The following is a 19,913-nucleotide window of genomic DNA, read 5'->3' on the forward strand; positions in this document are numbered from 1 at the left end:
GATGCCTTTCCTCACAAATCAATTGTTCCCAGGTGGAAGACTGCATTCATTCCCTGCAGCCACAACCACAAACCCAAGAAAGCCATTAGTGACCCAGCCACATGACAAAGCCTGGGGCACCCACAGACCCTACACAGAAGAGACAGCCTTCCAAATGGATCAAGGGGCCAGAGGTTGCTACTGCTGGCCAGGGGCTGCTCCGCCTGGCTCCCCAGAACAAAGCACAGAGATGAAGTGGGCTGAGCGCACTGTTCCCATCACATCTCCAATCGGGACACGGAGCTGCAGGAACTGCTCTACAGATGAACTCCTGTAAGGACACGTGGCAGCTGTCCCTGCCTCTGAGGAAGGCATCCAGTAACCATCATGCCCGAATGTCAAGCGCCAGCTCCACTTCCACCAGGGCTTACCAAAGAATAAAGCCTACTCCAGCTTCCCATGACCTTCACTGTAAGATGAACTGATGCAATTGGCCATTTTCCCTGGTTTGCCATTTTTGAGAATCATTGAAATGGGTGGGAAGACTTCATATGTTCAAAAAGCTTTTTGAACTTGGTTTCAAAGGTTACATGACCCAAGGATACTAAAAAGGCCTCAAGAGGCAGACTGTCATTTCATTGTGTGCAAAATATTTAGCTGAAGGTAATACAGCTTCCCCCTGCACTGATGTTTTTAATCTGGTTTGCTCCCCTTCATTCACTGGTTAGTAATGAAAACACTGAGTCCCTTATGTCTTCATTTCTGTGTATTGAGATTTACAGAAGCATCTGTGCCACCTCAATCCTTGAGAAAGATTTCTGGGTTTCATTTAACTCTACTTTATAACCCCAGAAGGCTTCTTGAGCTACAGCTGACTTGCTGCCTGCAACAGTCCTTGTTCTGGCATAGAGCTGAAAATCAAAACAAAGTCTCTAGTTGTTTAGTACAAAGGAAAAATAGCAAGGTCAAACCATCCAATTTTGTCTTACTTGAAACTTGGAAAAATGTTACCTAAGCACTTCTAAAACCTGATGGTCTCAGCTAAACAAACCAATGCTTGACCTGAAATAGCTGCAAAGTGAATGCCTGCTCAATGCCCTTTCCAAGCCGGACCACTCTGAGAAGTAAAATTCAAACATGCTGAAAAGTAATGAGCAAAATTACAGCAACTGGGACCTTGCACCAACTTGGCTGTTACTGTCTATAAATAACCTGGATGTTGATCCTGGCCCCCGACTCTAGGAAAAGCAACCCATGATTAGGATTTCAGTGCTGTGAGAAGGACGGGTGAGGAGAGAGCGCAACAGATGGAGCTGAAGACTTGGAGAGATTGAACTCTTATTTGCAAACAGGATTACAATTCGAAGGGCCCTCACTTTCTCCCCTCCTTCTTCCCCTTGTGAAGTAGTTGTATTCTACACTTTTTACTTCTCAGCTATTGAAATCTTCTAGCTGTGTAGACGTGTAAATAAAGTACACCTGGAAGGATGCCTCATTAGAAAATTGTTTCTTTGGATTTAAGTAGTATTGTGACCAGGCTGACTCCTAGAACCCTGATCTGACACTTGCAATTTTATCTAGGCACTTTGGTTTAAGAAATCAGGGACATCTCCTAAGTAGCTGCTCCTTAGAAGTTAAACACCCCATACATTCCTTACAGACTCCACCTGGCCAAGATGAAGTCCTGTTCTTTTCAGAGGAGATCAAACATTACTGTACTTTGTGAATTAAGAAGGACCCCCAAGTGTGCAACACTGGACCGAAAGATCCTCCCGCCTTCTTGTCTGCATGGTTTTCTTCCACCTCTTTTCAGTTTTGAGGCTCCCTTGGAAATCTTCCAAAGAGTCAGACCTACAAACAGCAAGCCTGAGGTGGGATGGGCAGCATTTGCTTGCTTGCTTTCGTGCACCACTTAGAAGACAGCAGACCACCAGGCGTTCATCGGTATGTGACTAAAAACCTGTTTTACAAGACCCATGTCTGAAATAGAGCAGCGGTGCATTACAGTGTGGCACTAACAACAAGTTTAGGCTTTTCCTCAGATCCTTGAGCTTGCTGTGTAAGAACGCTGTCCAAACAAGGAATGCAAACATGGCAGGTCATAAAGTCAAGGAAGGGTATTTTTACAGGCATAAAGGTGGGAAGAGAAAAGGCCACGTTCAGTGGGGCTGAATTAATAGCACTGCATATCTGGAAGTGCTGACCTAAGCATTAAGCTGACTAAGCTGACCTAAGTGTAGATCCATGAGACGGTGCCATCCTTCCCAGTCAATCTCCCTTGAGACAGATCTTGCCTTTCCATTGCTGCTCTCTCAAGCTGCCTCAAATGAATTTGCAGTTTCAAAGCCAATTGCAGTTCAGCCAGAGCCAGAACCCTGTGTTAATGCTTCCAAACTCATTTGGAACAGCCTTCTACAAGGTCAGTCAGGAAATCAGTTACACCAATGAGGCTGTGAGGGTCAGTCACAGCCTGGCCTTACAACTAGGAAGTATTGCAGGAGTTCTGAGCAACTCACCATTTCCCCTGTCACTGCTCTAAAATGAGAGGCAACAATCAGAACCACCAGAGTGACAAGTTTGGCCTACATCATCGTCACACCCTTGCAAAATAAGGGAATAATATCCTGTCAGCTTTCTTTTATCTACAGGAAACAGAAGCAGTAAAGTATTGAGAGCTGAGTCAATCATTAAGTGTAAAGCAGTGATAGTAATAGAACCCAGATATCTTCCGACTCTCTCTTCCGCACTGTCACCACAAACCACCCTAATCACAAGCACACTGCGTGATGACAGATGATCTGCAGTTCATTCTGCCTCTAAGAGTCCCCTCATTAGCATCCTGAAAACCTGAAATAGCTCTAGACCCATAATTCCAGGTTTAGTCATTTCTCTTCTTCATGCTTCTATCCAAAATTTAATAGATAACATGTACAAGACAGTGATCAAGAGCTGTTCTAGTATGTACCTTCCACTTGAAGGAACCTTCACCTGCAACTCCAAAACCATTAGGTTAGCTTCCTCTCTTCCCATCTATTCCCCTCAACTTTACCTCTGCAGCTTTGACTTGTACTACATCCCTCTCGCTTTCTCCTTAGTTTAGGTTTATGCAGAAGGCATCATTCCTTCTCCCTTCAGCCACACCTTTTTCCCTTTCTCAAGATACTCATTTCTATATTTTCAGTTCTCTTTTCTTCAATGGTCTGTCCTATCCTAGGTCACTGGCTATTACACTACTACCAGTGACGTGGTACTACAAGATGTTTCATTAAATGGCTTAGAAAATGTGTTATATGATGCAGTAAGAGCAGGAATCAGCTTCTGGGCTAAGGTGTCTCCACTTTAGGCATCTACCTTGGAATAAGCTTCATTATCTGTTTTACACCTCTGCTGTCTACAAAGGGGGCCAAAAAGTCTGGCTATAGCTTACACACCTATATGCGGAGACCTAAGTTCACATGCCTTCAGCTACAAACTGTATCCCATGTAGCGTCCTAAACACTAGCTAACAGATCTCAGATCACAACTATGAGCAGTATACAGATCAGTAAACGCGTACAATTCTCCAGCAAGTTCCACAGAGATCTGGTCTTGGTCTATAGTATTTAGACGCTAAAGAAATGCAAGGAAGCACAGGGCTATGTTTTAGTAAAACTTGCAAACAGGACAATGTGGACTCCCATCACTGGCAAAAATTTTCAAGAAGATTAGATGGCTTCCTAAAGAAAGCAACTGATTTCTACATGTCCTACAGCCCACAGACTAGATGACAGTCTTTCTAGCTTTAAAGTACATGAAGACCTTTTTTCTTTTCTGAGTTTCTTCCTTAAATCCCCCTCTTCAAAAACCCTCAGTGCAGTAGCCATTACCTTCACCTGCTCCTACAGCGACTTTTAGGAGAATCTCTGTCTTTATTCCTTCACTGTCTTGGGACATGTCCTGCCTATTCTGGTTACGTGGCTTTAATAATCTCAGAGAACTCTTCCTGCAGCAACATCCTCTGCAATTTTTTTTTCCCTCCCACCCCTCCATTAGGAAGCTCCAAAAGCCCTCTCACCTGACACTCATGGTCACCAACAGGCTGCACACAAAAACACTTGGCACACTGACAGATTGATCTCTTTAAGCAGACTTCACATTGTGCTTCTTCATCAAAAGAACGGGCTAAACTCATCCCCTTCTTCAGTCACACTACCCGATATATGATGGGATCTCTTCCAAGTCTTTCTGTGCTGCCTCTACCTACAATTTGCACCCAAGTCACTAACACTCAGGAATTAGATGCGATGACTTACATACCTGCCTGTTAGACAAATGGATTATTCCTTAGGAATACTTGGTCTTCTGCAGCAGATACGAGTCATCTGCAGTTATTAGTAAATCTGAGGTGTTCTGCTCTCAAGTATCATACAACTATGAGCACATTCCATAGCAAATGGCTTAACACAAACAATTGAATCGCTGTGGAGGTAGGCTTATGCCCTGCAAAACATATGGATAAAATACCCATGCAACAGCACTGTTATGCAGGGGCCGTGCCCTCCATCAGGAGTTCCCACTGCCCTGCAGTGAGTGAGGAGTTCCCATGGGGTTTGGTGTCCTCACCTCTACTGGTCTAGGGTCAGCCTGTCACTCGATGGCTGATGCTGTCTTGTGCCACCGTTTGATGCTGCACACCTGTGTCAGCCTCCTCACTGCTCCACAGTCAAGCCCCACACAGTGTCCCATACCAAAAGGCCACACTTAACTGACCTGCTGAGAGAAAGCTGATCTACCCATGCCGCTGAACTGCACAAATTAGCAGTGTGCAAATTACTGAGGGACTTCCAATGGTAACAGTGCAATTAAAGCACTACAATACTTGATTTTCTTTAAGAGCTGTGCATTCCCTGTGGCTTCTGCATTCCAGCATTAGCAACAAGTTCTAAACAATTTGTTCAAGAATGCAAACACAGCAATATCCAACAAAACAGTCAATCAAGTCAGAGCCAGTCATCTTAGCCAAAAAAGTGATGGGGAAAGTTCACGTGCTTCAGAAAAACAAAGCTTTCAACCTTGATTCAGTATTTACCCTGAAGTTTCACAAAACCTCCTATTGGAACTTCAGCTTTGAAGTATGGACTTATCTTGGAGCAAATTTCTCCATCACATAATGCAAAACACTGAATTCTATCCAGGGACCTGCATTTATCATGACAACTGCATTTTGTTTTTGCACCATTCTGCAACTAGCAGGGACCAGCAACTTTTAAACTATGTACCTAGCTTTCTAGCATGCTTTAGTCATGACTTGAACTGCAGAACACTTACACAGCAAGAAGTATTGCTGAATTCTGTCACAATGACCAACTCTGCACTTATCTCCTCCCCAGTAATCACAAGTTTGTTCAAACTCCCAGCTCCATAAAACATACAGCATAAGAACTGAAATAGAAGCCTGTTTATTTCCTTCTTAACTTTGAACAGTCCTTCAACTCCCCCTCTACTTTGTGCCTTGCTTGATTTAAGGCAACTTCATTTGGTAAAACTAAAAGCATGAGCCAGGTTCTAGGTGGGTACAAACAGCATCAAAATCTAGGGCACCAACAACTTCTATATGCAGAAAAGAACAGGCAACTTGCTTTTGATTCAGTAAGTTTCTTTTCTTCTGGATGGTTCAGCCCTCAAAAGATTCAGGTAACTACACGCTGTTTGCAAGATGCACTCATCTTTCTGAGCACTGCACATTACAGGCTGCATGCTCTTGTACAAAACACAGTATACACTTTCCCATACAGGTCTACCTTTGGCTTAGGTACAGGCAGTTACTTTATTTGCAATGAGAAGGTTAGCACAAAATTGCATCCAAATAGCCCACATTGATCAGGAAAAGGTCAGAGGAAACCATTTCTAATCAGCCATTTTCCAGTATGCCTTTAATTTAAAGAAGTTAATTGTGAAATGCAGATATGCTTAAGACAGTTTTCAGCTGGTAATCCTCTCCAGAAGGACTTTTCAAGGTTATTTCTGACAGTTTGTTACTCATCCATAATATGCTGCTTTTCTGTTCATAATGCTTCTCACTTCAGACTGACTTACCTCACAGCCAAAGAGCCAGTGTCATGAAGAAAAACAGTGCATCCAACACTGACCATGAAGAGCTCATCTGAGAAAGATGACTGAGATAACTTCCTCCTGTGGTTCTTGGAGCTATTAGTATTCCTGTTCTCCAAAACCAAATTCATTGCCAGTATCAGGCTGTGCTCCCACAGCAGCACAGGATTACTCCTGAGGAGATGATCTCCAAGACCTGCACTACCGAGCAAGCAGCAGCCTTCTTCATGTTCCTTGTGGCTTAGCTCTATCATCTGAAAGGACTTTGCTGTTTCAGCTTTGTCAGTGGCTGAAATTGGTGTAAGCCTACAGTCACAGGCTCAAGAGGAATTGCACTACAGCTCAGATCCTGAGCCAGGGCCCAGTTTAAGCAGCAAAGCTTGACCTTAGACCACGGAGTGTCAGGAAGGCATCTATCCCCTCGAACCCAGGATAGTGCTGGTAGAGGAAAACCCAATCTCTCCACAGCTGTTCCTTGCATGGAAACAGGAAGGACGAGAGGGAGAAGAAATCAATCATCGCTCCTTCAAAGCAGCTTTCAAAGCCTTTTCCAGCACACACCCCTCCTCCGAGCCTGCAGATTACAAGGAACTGGGGATCCTGCTGAAGCCAAACATCCCCCACATTCAGTGACTGGTAACACATGTAATGCTGTCTGCTAGTCCTCCAAAACCCACCTCCTGATGCTCTCACACAGTGTTTCAGCCTCATCTTAGAGTCAGCAATCACCCCCTGAAAGAGCAAAGGAATCCCCTGAGGCTACATGTTACTTTGTACTGGGAAGTTCCCATTCCAATTTTCTCCCCCGAGCAACTTCCAACACCTTCACATGCAAGGAATAGCCAGATCAGTGCCTAGTAGGGGATTCTTCAAAGCCGTATAGCTTAATCCATTTGTGCTATAATGAAATCAACTCCAAATGTAATTCATCAAGAAAAACTTTGAGTGAAATTCTACTCATCTTCCATCATTACTGACACATGGCAATGCTTTAAAGCTGGAGGAACAAAAAGCAAAAAAGTCTTCTCTTATTATTCTGGCATCTAATAACCACCTTTGTAGGTCCCTAAAAAAAAAAAAATGAAAGTTGCAATTTTATTTAAATTTTAATCTGAACTGGATTGCTCGGCCTTCCTTGATCACTAAACCAGGTAAACAGCCATGAATATTAAGTTTTATAAGCCTAGCATACAGATCAATCTTAAGAGTACACACTTCATACATTTATTTTCATTTAAACCATTTGGTATCATCACATTTAGGTGTGCTTTCCAGAACCATCTGGAAATGTATGAAACCTGACCTTCTCAGGTCTCTAAGAACCCCCCTCCCCTCCCCTCGTACAGTAATATACAACCAGCCTAACAAAGGACCAAGACAAGTGGAGAATTCAAAAGGCATTCCCGACACCTGCACAGCCCCAGGCCTGCTCCAACAGGAGCTATTGGCCAAGTTCTTATTGCCTTCAGTAACAGCATGTGGCACTACAGGGGGTCTGCATTGTTTTGAGTGCATCACCATAATTTAAGAATATTCAAGCAAACAAAATAGGGGTAGGGGGAGCTTTTTTCATTTTAGTTTTCGATTCCTCGCTCAATGCTTGTAGTAATATGTAACCTTTGCCCAAATATCAACAACCTAAGTAACATCACGACAAAGCTGCCACTGACTTACAGGGGTCAGAAGTTCACACTGAAAGCAAGCTCCCAAAATAACAGCTGCATGCAACATTTGACCTAGTCAGGGATGTCTACATTTCACCTAATGTAAAAGGAAAAATGCATTTCCACAGTGTGAGAAAACCTAAATTCCCAGAGAACACTGGTAGCACTGAGACAGGAACCAGGAGACCTGCATCTGTGAAAACACTTCCTCCATGCAAGCTCAAAAAAACCCTGTCCATGTTCCATGAAGAGCAACCTCTCCACAAAGACACTTGACCTGCTTCCTCAACTCACACCTCGCTCTCCCTTTTTTTGACTTGAACTGTCTTGTATTTAAGAAAAATTTAGGTAGCCTATAAGGAGCAAAGAAAAGAACTGCAGACAGAATTCCACAATCCGCTCCTCCACCATCAAGCAACTCAGCACCTAGCATTTATCTCAGCCATCAGCACAGAAGAGTGGCAGGCAGAGCGGCGCTGGGACATCTGACTGACAGCTGGTGCTGTCAAGATAAATTACTTGCCAAGGGCGTGTTGACCTTCTGGCAAACTCCTGCAAACTGAAGGACTGCACTACCACTGCCCACCCGTCAGCCTTATCCATGGGCAGAAGAACCTTGCTCCCCCTCGATCTGAAGACATCTGTTCTCAGCATGAGCCAAGGTAGCGCTCTCACCTTGCAGCAGGTACCTGGGAGTCTGCACAGTGCTCCAGGAATGTTTTGTTTCTTGCATGGACACAATAATCATTTTCCAGGATTTCTTGATACATTATATTTTATGTCAGAAGAAATGTTTACTCCCAACAGCCACCGGCAACAGGGCGTTGCTTTTGATGGCCATTTTTAGGACCTATATATCCGTTTGCTCTAAGAGTATTTTAAAAGATTACCACTAGCTTTATTGTTCATAAGGCTCCTGTTCATTCATCAAAAACATTTCTACTGAGCTGTTTTCTCTGCTGTGCCTCTACCCCGTATTCTGCACATGAAGGGCCATGCGGTGCTGCTGCGGGTCCTTTCTTCTACTATATGCTAAATGCCACGCTGCATTTGCACAGCCTATTTCACCCTTCCTCTAATTGGAGAACACAAAAGTAAAAAAGTTTTCAAATAGAAATACATCTATTTGACGATCATAGAGCAGCTCAGGTCTACCCCATGTCTACTTCCAGAAAGCTGAAAGAAAACAAGTTTTTAATCATAACTAAGTCCAATTTATACCACAAAGAAGCATTTACCAAAAATAACACACTTATGTGTTCTTATCACATTTCCAACAGCCAATCTCTTGAAAAAGGCAGAAACAAATAGCTGGCATCAAAATCTTTTGTTGCCAACATTATACCATATAGGAGCCTGAGATGCATTTCGGAGGTAATCAGTACCCTGTGTGTCCGTGAGCCAATTATTACATTTTGTTTGGAAAGCTGTTTGGTGCATGTCTCAGTTTACACAATGAAACACCCTGTATTTTCCCTCAGGTTAAAACCAAGGCTGACATTCTGAGTAAAGGAAACATGCATGGAAAGGCAATGAAGCTTCCTCAGAGGATTCTTGCTATTTCAGAGCTCTAGTTTGGAACAACAGCCTCTGACCTATGGCCAGCCCAGCTTAATTACCCTGTCCCATTAGTCACAAACAGCTGCGCCAGGCCAGCAACCAAGTCAGTTTCACACTGATGTCGGGGACTGCTAACTTGCCCGCTGATACCCAGGGGTAGCTGGACTTCACACAGCCTGCTGCTTAAAAGGCAGCTTTTCACTCAGTGTTTAAACAACCACTTGGTTCAGCTCACTGATCTGACCAAAAACTGGGCCTCACTCCATCACTGCCTTTTTTTAGAGGAAGAAATTGTTCCTCTTCCTCCCATAGCTATGCTAGTGCTTGCTTGGATCTAAGACAGGTGATGGAAGTAACTCCATATGCAAAACTCCATGGTACTTCAAGAGCTTTCACCACACTGCAAACTGAATGACTATCAACAATTTACATGGCGTGCAGTCAGCATATGCCATTTCTCAGCCCTCCTTCCCTTTATCTGTGTGGGTGGGTCAAAAAAAATAATAAAAACATGAATACCATTTTGGACATTCAGTGTTGAATCACTGACTAATAGGTGAAGTTAAAGGTTATCTGCAGCCAGGATGACTCCAACTGCTGTTGTTCCTGTACTGGGATAACAAGTACTCCATCAAAAACAGTATTTTTCTCACTTACAGGGTCCCCTTTTTTTGAAAGGATTCAAGGAATAGAAATACAGAAGCAAAGTGCAGTCCTGAGACAAGCAAAACATAAAAAAACACTGGCTGAGAACATAATGAGCTCTGCTGCTCTCACTTGGTACCCTCGGAACAAGCAAGTTACTGTTTTCCACATACGTGTTCAAAGAACTGCCATTTTCCAATGAAGTTGCTACACTCAGTTTTTGATCACTGTACAGAGCCTCTCATCTGTATTAATTAGCTGCCCAGTAAGCTCCTTCAACTAGTAGCTCCTGTTGGAAAATACACTAACTGATAATTCCCAAGACAAGCCTACCAATTGCTAATTAAACTGGAGCACAGACTCTATTTGCAGAGAAGGTTTCCAGGTGATTCAGGTGAAGCCGCCAGCTCTCCTCACATAAATCATCCCACTGGTTTGTGACTTCCTCCCCTATATTCCCCTGCACAGACAAGTGCTGGAACTCGTTGCAGCGTGTGCGGGCTTGAAGGGGAAAATGCCCCTGCCCAACTTCATAGCTCCTTTCCCATCAGAGAAGAGTCCTCTGATGCAGGAGTCTTCAATTTATTATCGGTGGCACTGATGGCTGTAAGATCCACAAGTCACAATCACCACATATACACACATGTATGGCTATTCATATAGCACACAAGCCATCTTGTCTTTCCCTAAGGGTGCCATTTTAATGACTAACCATAACTGGCAATTTGTCATGTCTAACAAGCAGAAAGCCTTCATCAGAGACACTACAGAAACATCAATGCTACTCTGAACCAACTGTATTTTTTTTTGTTTTGTTGTTCACACACACACTTATATTATTTCAGGGAAGATTAAAAATATTTCCAAAGCACAGCTCTAAAAATGTACTATGAAGTCCAAGCACTCACTTGCTGATCACAGTGCTGAGTTTACCTTCTGATTTCACCTTTTTACAGTTCTGTCTCAAGGCTGTCCTTAGCCTCACAATGTCCACGTGTTAGTTAATAGCTCTAACCAAGCAGAAGAATTCTCAAGTAGATGAATTCCCAAGCATTTGTCAGCACAGATATTTAGCAGAAATAATTGCTCAATAACGATTTCCCATCCTTTGAAGAAATAGCCATTTCCATGCCAAAAGGTTGAAGCTTTTCAACCTTGACGTTAGCACCTCAGCACCTAACAGCTCAGCACAGATTCACGGAATAATTTGGGTTGGAAGGGCCATTAAAGCCCACCTGGCTCCAGCACCCTGCCAAGGGCAGGTTCTCCTCTCACCAGCCCAGGCTGGCCTTGGGCACTGCCAGGAATGGGGCAGCCACAGCTTCTCGGGGCAGCCTGAACCAGGGCCCCACCGCCCAAATGGTGGGGAATTTCTTCCTTACATGAAATGTAAATCTACCTTCTTTCAGTTTAAAACCATTAGTCCTTGTTCTATCAATACATATCGTTGCTAAAAGGACCTCCCCAGCTTTCCTGTAGGCCCCTTTAGGTACTGGAAGCCTGCTATAAGGTCTCCCTAGAGCCTTCTCTTCTCCAGGCTTTACAACCCCAACTCCCTCAGCCTGTCTTTGTAGCAGAGGTGCTCCAGTCCTCTGAGCATCCGCACACCTTCCTCTGGACTCATTCTAATGGGTCCCTGTCCTTCTTATACTGGGGGCCCTGGTGCTGAATGCAGCTCTCCAGGTGGGGTCTCACAGGAGCAGAGGGGGAGCACCACCTCCCTCCCCCGGCTGGTCATTCCTCTTCTGTTGCAGGCCAGGATACCATTGCCAGCTCCTGCTGAGCTTCTCACCAACCAACACCCCCAAGTCCTCCTCCTCAGGGCAGCTCTCAATCCATTCTCCACCCAGCCCATATTTGTCCTTAGGGCTGTCCCAGCTCAGATACAGGACCTTGCAGGCGGCCTTGTTGAACTCCATGAGGTAAGTGCAGCCCATCTCTCAGGCCTGCCAAGGTCCCTCTGGGTGGCATCCCTTCCCTCCGGTGTGTCAGCTGCACCACACAGCTTGGTGTCATCTGCAAACTCGCTGATTCATTGACCCAGAGCAATAATAAAGGGATGGAGGACTTTTCTGACCAGCCGTGCAAGTAGCACACCGCTGTTCCATCCTTACTAATTATGACATGCCTAGTGGATGAGGGAAAGGCTGTGGTCTACCTAGACTTTACTAAAGCTTTTGACACTGTTTCTCACAGCATTCTCCTGGAGAAACTGGCTGCTCATAGCTTGGAAGGGCGCACGTTTCACTGGGTAACAAGCTGGCTGGGTGGCCAGGCCCAAAGAGTTGGGGTGAATGGAGTTAAAGTCAGCTGGAGGCTGGTCAGTAGTGGAGTCCCCCAGGGCTCAGTACTAAGGCCAGTCCTCTTCAATATCTTTATCGATGATCTGGACAAGGGCATCGAGTGCACCCTCAGTAAGTTTGCAGACGACACCAAGTTAGGTGTATGTGTTGATCTGCTCGAGGGTAGGAAGGCTCTGCAGGAGGATCTGAATAGGCTGGACCGAAGGGCTGAGGCCAACTGTATGAAGTTCAACAAGGCCAAGTGCCGGGTCCTGCACCTGAGGCACAACAACCCCAAGCAGAGCTACAGGCTGGGAGATGAGTGGCTGGAAAGCTGCCTGGTCGAGAAGGGAGCTGGGGGGATTTGTTGATAGGCTACTGAACACGAGCCAGCAGTGTGCTCAGGTGGCCAAAATGGCCAACAGCATCCTGGCTTGTATAAGAAACAGCGTGGCCAGCAGGACTAGGGAAGTGATTGCTCCTCTGTACTCGGCTCTGATGAGGCTGCACCTTGAGTGCTGTGTTCAGTTTGGGGCCCCTCACTACAAGAAGGACATTGAGGTGCTGGAGCATGTCCAGAGAAGGGCAACGAAGCTGGTGAGGGGTCTGGGGAACAAGTCTGAGGTGGAGCAGTTGAGGAAACTGTGTTTATTTAGCACAGAGAAAATAAAACACAGGGGACAACTAATCGCTCTCTACAAGTACCTCAAAGGAGGTTGTAGCAGGCAGGGTCAGTCTCTTCTCCCAGGCCAAAGAACATGAGAAAAGGGCCTCAAGTTGCACCTGGGGAGTTTTAGGTCCGATATTGGGGAAAAAAATGTCTCCACTGAAAGGGTTATGAGGCATTGGAACAGGTTGCCCAGGGAAGTAGTTGAGTCACTGTCCCTGGAGGGATTCAAGAGAGGTGGAGCTGTGGTGCTTAGGGACATGGTTTACTGATAGACTGGGTAGTGCTAGTTTAACGGGTGGACTTGATATTAGAGATCTTTTCCAACCAAAATGATTCTATGGTTCTGGGATTAGATATTGTCATGGTTTTTCAACTACTAAGTTTGGAGCTTATATTTCCATGCAGAATTTAAATTTAGTCTGTGTGAGGTACAGGACAACAAAGAACAAGACAGCAGGATGGACCTGGGGAGATCTGAGCTCGAGCCTCCATTTTCTCACTTCATCCCTAAGACGACTGTGTGACAAAGGGGAAATTTCTAGCACTTGGAGCTCTAAATCAACCTGAAGAAGCTGTACTCCAATATAGTGCAGCAGTCAGCCCTTTTTGCAAGGAAGTTTAAGTTAACACTTCAGTGGCATCTGACTTGTAACTTCTTCCCTTACATACCGCATCCTACACTACCTGGGTCTGTCTGCCTGGCGAAGCAAACTCTAATAGTGGCTGAGCATCTATCACATAAAACTGTAGGGGAAGATTATCTTGTTTGGAAAAACACAAGTCCTTTACAAAGGAGGTGTTTTAGGAGGGCTACACACCCCTGCATTACCTATTGGGGTCAGTTTCCCTCACCAGCTTGGCTGCAAGCGCAGCCAGTGTCAGACTAGCCAGCACCCTCCATTTTCTCCAGTCATTTCCAAGTCACTTAATGCACACAAAGGGTAGGTGGCCACAGTGAAGAATCAAAACACACTGCCAGTAGTTGAAGCCAATTATGCCCCCTGAATTATTTTAACAGTGGAGATGAGTAAACGACAAAGATCAGGAAAAAAAGGGAGCAAGTAAGCATTCCAAGTTTGTTATAAGAGTATGTGAAAGCCAAGTGGTACAGCCAAGTAGAAAGCACTGGAAGTTACTACCAACTCCAATGGATTGTCACCGAAGTCCTTGGTTTTGTTTTCCCTCAAAAAAAATTGGCATGAATGGTGAGGAAAACGTTAAGGAAACAAAATCTTGGAGAAGTGCATTATTTAAGCAAGCCTCGAGCTGTCAGCATGCCAAACATCAGCTCTGTTTCCAGTAAATAAAATATAAACAGATATTCAGAACTGCCATCTTCCCAGGAAAACTTGGCAGGCACTGGTTTTCTACTGCCCTTATGGTACTGCTGCCCAAACAAGCTGGCCACCAACCAAGTTGCAAGCTGAAACCAGCTGAAATAGCTGTAGCAGTTTCAAGTCAGCCCAGGCTGACTGCAGACATGTGCTGTTTGATCTGCTCAAAGTACTCTACCAGACCACAGCTTCAGAGCTGCTTCTTACTACTTCCCATAGACCTTAAGACAGCTGAAAAAGCAAAGTAGTTGCTGAGGCCTGGAGAAAAGGTTGATTCTCTAAGACTGTTAAGCAGCACACGTGAGCTACAAAGCACCTAGATGTTCACAGGTGCCAATGCTTGTCTGTGATCTCTCATCATACAGAGGGTCCAGCACTAGCAGCTAAAATAGCAGCTTTAGGGAGAGACCTTCATCCCCTAATGGTTTTTGCATTACAGGAAGAACAGAATATACAGACCCATCCTTTACTGTAAGCCACAGTGTCTGAAGATACAATTGCTTACTGGAATACAGTTTCAGAACTTAACCATTTAATAGAATATCAGTTAGTGAGAGCACATAACACTAATTAATGATCTTATCAAGCATATTTACATTGTGCAATTTGTGTCAAAAAGCTCTAAAGCTGAAGAGCGTTTAGGCAGCTACCCTCCAGCTACTTAGCAAGCCAGGTTCTCTCCCTCCATAGTCATGTTATTTCCAGGGACCTTATTTAAATGTAGAAGGGAAATAAGATGTACATATGTTTTTCAACAGAGTTTAGGGAATCGAAGAGTTCCATTAGGACAAACCTTACAGCGCATGTGAAAAGGCTAATGAAGGGCTTTGTGTCAACCAAGACAGACATTACATTGCTGAAGTTACCGGGATGCTGTACTTTCATTAAAGGAATCATTATGTGCACATCACAATTCACTTGCCATGTAGTGGCACAGGGAGAATTCATTATTTAAGACAAACTACATCAGTTTCATCTCAGCTTCAGGAAATGCGACTGACCTGACCTTAAGTAACAAATGTTACTTTTCCTCATTATAAACTAAACATCGCCACAGTAGGGGCTATAGTAATTACCCGAAAGGTGTAAATTCTGTACACTTACATCAGGCATAATCAAACAAGACTAACAGGATCTCTACAAAGCAGACTAAATGAACATGAACAGCAGAAACCCATTGTGAACAAATTTAATTAAAAACAAAAACAAACGTGCTCTAACCCAACAGAGATGGAAGGAAACAAAGGGAACTATCAGATGGGGGACATGAATTCCAGAACATCTCCCAGAAGCAGGAAGCCAAGATGTAGATTGCCATGTAGGTAACTGCACAGAGCACCTCTGGCCCAAGCAGCCCCATCAGGAAGGCCCTCAAAAGCTTGAGTCACTAGCCTGGAAATTTTCTCTCCAGCCTGTCAGCAATTCCCTCCCATAAACAAAATTCAAGTTACCTGCATTTCTGCCAGGTTTAAGCAGAACAAGTCTGCGGTCCTTGTCCTAACAATCCCACTGTGGGACATTGCCACCTTGTGGGTCCTGCTAGTATGGAACAAGAAGCTGAAGGATGAAGACAAAATTCCCTGACAGTCCAGGTATAATGGTAAATCCCAGTACAGAAATTTTTGTTCATATATTTATTAAATCAAACAGCATTTCTGAAAGAAAAGCCACAGACAGGATCCAAGTAAAATCAGACCAGATGAACCCTTTTAACCAGAGCACCCAGGAACTGACAAAAAGTAATCCAGAACTTCCAGTCCTAGACCAGCTTCCTAAGGAGAACCCAACAGCTGATCTTCCAAAGCAGACAGGTATCACTCAGACCAAGCAAAAAGTTATTCTCATGCTCTGCAACATTTTTCTCCTGACCAAATACCTGCAAGTGCATGGTTAACTGGGAGCCTAGTGGTTTTTATGGGTGGAGAAGGTAGCATTTTACTAAGTTAATACAACAGGTTAACTGCCCTTCTATGCTTCAGTTATCAGCATCATTAGCACGTAAATTAATAGCCAAGTAAACTGGCCAAAACAAAAGCATTCTTCAAAGAAGTCCTTGGAACTTGAGATATATGTTGCCTGTCCTGTTAGAATTTCATTCTCCTTGCAAAATTAAACTGCATTTGCTTTAAGAAAAGACAAACAATTTGATACTTTTTCCCCCCCACAAATGAGGACTTGACCTTTATTTACCCTGAAGAACTGAAGAGATCTCAAATGCATTCTAAGCTGTGTTCATTTCCTTTTAATAACTTACCAGAAATGACAAGTGTCATCTCATCTCTTTTTGTTAATACACTGTCCAAGGACACTGAGTGCCACATACATTTAATCAAAGGCATTACCTCCAGTGGTCACTTCAGCTAAGTACACAGGTTAACAAAAACCTAGAGAACTGAAATTAGAACTGATGAAGTTAACGACACTCAAGTTCTCTTCCCTGTTTCTGTCATTCAGCTTTTAGTCCCCTCATTATAAAGCTGTCACTACTTTCACTAGTCTGCCAGTCACTGAACACCCTCCTAGGGTGTAAAAAACTCAGGATTCAATGGCAGCCCTTTATCATGCAGAAGTGACACCATGCAATTCCATTTCCACCTGCAATTAATTTAGAAATGTATTTGGATTTTTGAAAAAAATTGTCAGGGAATATTAATGGCATTTTACTGACTAAAAGCAGCAGCCTTATTAGTTTAAGGGCAAATCAGAAGCAAAACCTACTTTCATTCTCTCGCCAATGGAAACCACCACCTCTGTCTCAGATTCCTAGCTACTTCAGAACACCCACCTGCCTCTTATACCCATAATGCAAAGGAATGGGGATTGGTATGAAGAGAATCCTTATTTTTTCCTCTGATAATAATCCTAATGAAAACAACAAGAACATCTGACCGCATTATCTAGTTCTATACCTCTGAGTCAGAAAAGACAGCCAACAGCATGCATTTTTCCCATATCTTTGTGTTTCAGGCCTAACATGGGTCTAGTTCCTTGCCTAGGTACTAATTCAACTGCAGAGAATCAGAAATTCCCATTTACCACAACTTGCACCAGTAGCTCCTGTAGCACCAAACTCCTAACAGTACAAGCTGCTCTTCCTAGCAAGCAGCAATCCTACGCTGAGAAAACCTGCCAATAACATTTTGTACAACAGCACCATCTGGATACTCCTACCAGAAACTAGCTTGTTATTTAACACATTTATCTTTCATGGGAGGATGCTTTGTAAGTCATCATCGTGCTAACTATTCAGCATGAATTGTGAATTAAAAAAAATCCCACAAGGCCAAATTATGAGGTAGACTTATCTACTTATTTACACTGCTTGAGCATCTGACTTAGAAAGCTAAGATAACGTGGGATCCTTCCCCCATCCTACAACCTAAGGTGCTATGCCTCCTCCACTTTTCAACTCTACCACCCGATCATTCAAAGGGTTTGGTGCAAAAAGGCAGAAATCTGCTCTACAGCCATGCAGAACTGCAAACCTACTTGTTTCAGGTAGCTGCTCAAGTGCACAGCTTGACCACACTGCTAAGTGAACTCCTGTTCCTGGGCTCCCATTTGTTCTCACAAGCTGGCCTGGAGCACCTAGCAAAGGGGCAACACCACCTGAAGAATAATGCAGTAATTCCCCACACTATCTGTGTGACTGCAGCAAACAGAATTAAACCTCCGTGTGGTCAGAGGTGAGGACACCCAGCAATGTTTACTATCCATCCCTACAACATATTGCCAATTTACCTCTCTTTTTGTCACTAGCTGCCTGGGGTTCGAAGCTATCTGTACAATTCCAGTAAAGCCATTTTATTATTTTCCTGCTCTACTTAAGTTTTAAATGGATGTATTTAGACACACAATGATCATATAGAATATGCACGATAATTCATTGGAGATAGGAAAAATCTGCCAGAGATTTCACTGGATCAGGAAATTTGTTTGAATTCCTGTGCACTCCAATGGATCCCTTACATTACCACAAAAGCAGATGCAATATTTGTTTTTGCTTCACTTACCCTCTTTTTCTCTTCCAGTATACCAATAGATAACGCTGATGGGTAGCCAAGGGCTGACACAGTACAAGTGAATCAGCCCGAGCCTTAACAAAACTTTGCAGCGCTACCAGGGACCGCTATCTCCAGCTACCTTTCATGCCAGTAGCAACAGGCTACAGTGCAAGGAGAACCTGCCACCGATCAGTCTCCCCAAAGCCTGCCAGCCCAGCTTTAAGTTGCAGGGGAGAGTTGGAGAAATCAGGAGGAAGAAAGGATTGAGCAAGCCTGTGATGACAGCTTCTGTCAAGTAGTTTTAGTCTGGAGAGGTTCCCAGCATGTTTACAATATTAATCAGGTTCTTTTGAAAGAAGGTGTCCATAGTGGGAACTACGCTGTAATCAGGATGGTCAGAGCTGTGCAGACACACAGATGGGATGCCTCCAAAGCCTACTGCTTCCATAGCAGCCTAAAACCCCCCGGTTTCAGGCTGCTAACCCTGTATCAGATACCATCCACTGTGAGATCAGTGTAATCTCTTCAAATTAACATTCACGATGACACCTTGCCCACAAAAAGGGCACAACTGTGGGTAGAATGGCAGATCACAGAGAACAGGCAAAACATCACAGAGCCCATCCCTTCTAGGTCACTGGTCCAAACACACAGCAGATTACAAGGGCACAAAACATGACCATCTGCTGTGTCTCTGGCATGCTGCACAGAGTAAGCTTTGTAATCTTAAGCCAGGTCTCAGTAAACAAGTATTCACAAAGACACCGGCATTAATTATATACAATCCAGTACATGTCACAAGTGCTCAGCACTACTGCCAAGTCCCACGTTAGCAGCCACAGCTGGTGCGCCCACTGCTTCTGGTGGCCAGCTCTGCAGCTGGAGCTGAGCTTTCAGACCTACCTCAGGACCAAGGTGACCAGCACACCACAATTCTGGGTCAAAGCGCCAGTGCAGAGCAGTGAAAAAGGCGGCGTGCCAGCACATCATTCATCTCTGCCCATTGCCTGTGTACTTCTCATCTTTGAGTCAGCTACGGACAAGAAGCACAAAACAAGACCAAGAACAAGCAGCCAGGAGTCTGCCTCAAGCCCACTGCACTTTGGTAGCAGAAGGTGCTGAATGGCAGCTGAACAAGGAAAGCTGATGCCACAAGCAAGGGAACAGGGAGCACTGCAGGCATTTTCATGTCACAAGAGGGAAGAAAGCATGGATGTCTGGAAAGCAGCGGAAGATAACACGTTTAACAAAATATTCATATTTGTGGGATGTAAACACAGGATTTGGAAGAGATGTCCCACACTGGGACCAGGCTCCAGGGATTCACCTAAGGATTAAAGCTGCTGCCTTTTTTTGAGCCTTAACCACAAAACAACAAGGTATCTCCATTCCTGCAGTGTTTCCAAAACACAAGACAATCAACAGTTTTTTTTCAGACAACAAAGCATGAAATTATGCCCAGTTTCTACAGAGTAAGAAATTGGAGAGATGCTGCTCCTCTGGTGTTAAACTCTGACTCTGCAGCAAAGTCTGGCACTCTTGATAGCTATGAGCAAAATACAAGTAACAATGCATTATTAAATATGGACTGATGTTCCCATTAGAGGATCCTTTTTAGCAGGAAAAAAATATCAAATACTCTAAAATCCACACTATGGCTATGTCAGCACGCTTTCCTAGCCCCC

General features: G+C 44.1%; 1 protein-coding gene across 2 annotated transcripts in view; it reads right to left on the minus strand.

Moving 5' to 3' along the window:
- Positions 1–19,913, minus strand: part of RASGEF1B (RasGEF domain family member 1B) — a 156,035-nt gene that overhangs the window by 102,895 nt on the left and 33,227 nt on the right. The gene's annotated exons all lie outside the window — the stretch shown is intronic.

The sequence above is a fragment of the Anser anser genome, assembly GCF_964211835.1.
Source record: "Anser anser genome assembly, chromosome: 4".
NCBI lineage: Eukaryota > Metazoa > Chordata > Aves > Anseriformes > Anatidae > Anser > Anser anser.